The sequence below is a fragment of the Cebus imitator genome, unplaced genomic scaffold (genome assembly GCF_001604975.1).
Source record: "Cebus imitator isolate Cc_AM_T3 unplaced genomic scaffold, Cebus_imitator-1.0 Scaffold85, whole genome shotgun sequence".
Taxonomy (NCBI): domain Eukaryota; kingdom Metazoa; phylum Chordata; class Mammalia; order Primates; family Cebidae; genus Cebus; species Cebus imitator.
The window spans coordinates 4855874-4859637 of NW_016107400.1; the positions used below are offsets into that span (position 1 = coordinate 4855874).

At 48.7% G+C, this 3764-nt stretch overlaps 1 protein-coding gene and 1 non-coding gene across 6 annotated transcripts in view; both read left to right on the plus strand.

Moving 5' to 3' along the window:
- Positions 1–1142: 1142 nt before the first annotated feature.
- On the plus strand, positions 1143–1224 carry TRNAL-AAG. The gene has a single exon. It is a non-coding gene; the product is annotated as a tRNA-Leu (tRNA).
- A 148-nt stretch (positions 1225–1372) lies between these two features.
- POLR3E (RNA polymerase III subunit E) overlaps positions 1373–3764 on the plus strand; it is a 34785-nt gene continuing 32393 nt past the window's right edge. For 3 of the 5 annotated variants that reach the window (XM_037740578.1, XM_037740581.1, XM_037740579.1), the window contains exon 1: positions 1390–1536. The gene's annotated coding sequence lies outside the window, so the exon portion shown is untranslated. Of the gene's footprint in view, positions 1537–3764 lie in introns of all 5 variants that reach the window. The other 2 variants (XM_017534372.2, XM_017534371.1) reach the window with 1 other exon arrangement.

Sequence of the window (3764 nt, forward strand, 5' to 3'; positions counted from 1 at the left end):
AAAAGAAAACAGCCACTTGCAAATCTGTAATAATGTGACAATATTTTTGTTTAAAATCCATACACAATAAAAACAAAGCTATATTCTATGGATTTATCTCTATATATCCGTATAGATATAAATTCACAGCAAAAGATCTAGAAAGATATATATATATATAGTGTTTTAGTCCATTTTCTGTTGCTTATAACAGAATACCTGAAACTGGGTAATTTGTAAAGAAAAGGAAGTTATTTCTTACAGTTAGGGAGGCTGAGAAGTCCAAGGTCAACAAGATGTATCTGGTGAGAGCCTGCTTGCTGGTGGGAGACCCTGCAGAGTCCCCAGGCAGTACAAGGCATCATACGGAGAGGGGGCTGAGTTGCTCACTTGCTAGCTCAGGTCTCTCTCCCTCTACTTATAAAGCCATCAGTCCCCCTCCGAAGATAACCCATTAATCCATTAACCCGTTAATACATGAATCCATGAATAGATTAATCCATTCATGAGGGCTCCACCCTCGTCATCCAGTCACCTCTTAAAGGGCCCACCATACAATACTGCCACATTTGGGATTGAATTTCCAACACATGAAATTTACCGGACACACTCAAACCATAGTACATACTAAACTGATAAAAATGGTTAGTTACCTCTGCGAGGGGCCTAGGATGCGAGTTAAGGGTCACAGATCATTTGTACCTCATCTGCAAAGTTTAAATATTTTGCAATAATTCGCGTGTTGTGTAAGTAAAAATTTAAACACATAATTTTTCAGAGATAACTGCCCAGACCAGCTCCCGGGTTTCGCCATAAATCCTCTGGTGCTTGTTTTTGATCGAAGCAATTTCTTCTCCCGGAGACACCCAATCAGGGTCGTGTGGATTATTTGTGGGTTACCCGGGATCTCCGGTTAACCATCCAACTGAGAATATAATAGAGTTTCTAAAAATGCTTTTTGCTGTAATACCTATTTGGAACAAACTTGGGTCTAAAGATTGCAGCAAGTACTTATTTTCGAATACACGAGTTTTGAAAATAATTCTATAGGAATCAGATAGAACACATATTAAGCAAAAAGAATACCTCAGTGAAAATGCCTTTCTAGAGTAAATTCTAGAAAATGCATTAAGTAACCTCCTGGAAAGAACAACCCACAGCTAGGTAGCGTGGCCGAGCGGTCTAAGGCGCTGGATTAAGGCTCCAGTCTCTTCGGGGGCGTGGGTTCGAATCCCACCGCTGCCAAGGTTAATTGCCTTTTGTCCCCGCTGCACACACCGCCGTCTCTGTTTTGCGCGCGCCATCAGCGCCCCCTGCTGCAGGGCGGGGCTCATGGCCTGCATGAATGGCGCGGCGGAGGGGCGGAGCTGCGTGCCCCGGGGCGGGGCATTGTGGGTAAGAGGAAGCGCTGGGGCCGGCCTGCTCCCCCCACGTGTCCGCCGGAGTTTCTCCACCAGCAACATGGCCGCCGCCTGAGAGGAGAGCCGGGCCGCCGCCGCCTCTGCAGCCCGCGGGTACCTGGGCCGTTGCCGCCGTCCGCGCGGCCCCCGCGGAGAGGTGAGTCCCGACTTGGCAGCGCCCTAGCTGGGGCTTGAGCCGGACAGCACTCACTGTGTGGGCCTGGGCTAGATTCCCGAGTAGGCCAAGGAGGCCCGTGCCGCGCTGTGCGGAGGGACTGGGGGCCTCTTGGGACGCGAGCGGGGAGGACGGGCAGCCGGCTCTAGGTCTACCAGGCCGACCCCGGACTCCGACCTCACTGGTCCTACGCCTGGGTGGAGGCCGCGGCGGATGCTGCCGGCGGTGACTCAGGGTCCCTCTGATCTGCCCCACCCGGGCTGGGGCGGCCTCCTATGGAAGGAACACCTGTCTGTGGCGTCGGGTGTGGTGGCTGCTCGCGTCAGGAACTTCGTGGTGGGCGTGAGAAGGGGGCTTGACCACCCGTGAGGGAGCAGAAACCCATTGGACAGCGTGGCTCTGGGTCGGCGTCCCGCCGGGATGGGCAGGAACTGCACCTGCGTCTGCTGGAGCGCCGCTCTCTGCAGCTGAACCGGATTAGCCTTTGCCCGGCGAGGCCCGGGATTCCTCATTCATTTATTCAGGCAACCATTCAGTGTTTACTGAGCCAACTCTGTGCTCAGGATACGGCCCTGACCGTTCGGTCCGAGGAGGTGTCAGTAAACAAACAAGGTCATTCCTTTGGGTTACCTTTAGAATTCCTTGAGCTTGGGGACGGAAAGAAGAGATCGTATCGATCGCCACAGTTTACTCATCTGTGAAATGGGAATAATAGAAATTCCTACCTCATAGGGCTGTGGTGACGGCTCAGTAGAAACCGGTTGATGCTCCTGCTTGCAGCGCTTGACTTGTTGCTTAGTGCCATTACCCTCTTATGTTGGAAGAAAACATGTTGTCAAGTAATAACAAACCTTCTCATAAGTTACGTATATCACCGTCCTTATTCCTCCCTCCCCCAGCCGTCTGGAGGTCGGTATTTAGTTTCCGTACTTTAGAGATGAAAATAGGGAGGGATACCAAGCATAGACAACTCAGGTGAGCCACCGATATGAAGCAGCGGTGGTGGGATTTGAACCTGCAGAGTTCTAGTCCCAAGTCCAGGCTCTTACCCACTTAACCATACTGCCTTTTGCCGAAGAGTTGTGCAGGGCAGTGGTTAAGAATAAGAATAAGGATCTTTGACATCAGCGAGACCCAAGTTACTGTCCTGATTCCACCTTGGACAAGTTACTTACCTCTGAACCTGTCTCCTCATTTCTAAATTGAAGGTGATAAATCTCTATTGATAGTGCCAATGAGAAGATTAAATATAAAGTGTTTGTACTATATTGAGTGTCAACTTCGTACCAGGCACTGTTCTAGGTATTGAGAGAACAGCAGTGGATTTTTTTTTTTTTTAGGTAATGATCTCCATAACAGCTTTGATGAAATAAAGTATAATTATCTCTGCATTTCTTAGTTGAGGAAACTGAAGTGCTGAGAAGCCTTCATGGAGCTCACATTCTATTGCAGAAGACAGACAACACCTGAGCAAATAGACCAGGTAGTTCCTGATTAAGATGAGAACCACTAAGGAAAGCAAACAGAGAGATGTGGTGTAGTGCCTAGGAGGAGGTTGGAGAAGGCTTTTAAAATAGAGGAGTCAGGGAACCTATCCTCAGCTGCAGGCGGTGATGATGATATTTAATAAAAAGGAGCAACCTTGGAAAGCCCTGTGGGGAATAGATGATGTGCAAAGGACCTTGCACATTATCTTGGCTTGGCTTCTTGGAAGCCCAGCAACTGGCTACCAGGCCAAGAAGATGGTGCGGGGAAGACCGAGACAAGATCATGCAGGGCCTTAGTGGCTTATGGAAAGGAGTTTGGGTTTTATTTATGTTACAGTGATGGTTGACAGGTTTTAAGCAGGGAAATAATATGAGATATATGTATATATATATATATGTATATATATATATTTTTTTCTTTTTTTGAGACAGAGTCTCACTCTGTCGCCAAGCGCCAGGCTAGAGTGCGGTGGCGCGACATTGGCTCACTGCAGCCTCTGCCTCCTGGTTCAAGTAATTTTCCTGCCTCAGTCTCCCGAGTAGCTGGGATTACAAGTGTGAGCCACCACACCTGGCTAATTTTTGTGTTTTTAGTAGAGACAGGGTTTCACCTTACTGGTCAGGCTGGTCTTGAACTCCTGACCTCAGGAGATCTGCCTGCCTCGGAATCCCAAAGTGCTGGGATTACAGTCATGAGCCACTGCACCTGGCTTTTTTTTTTTT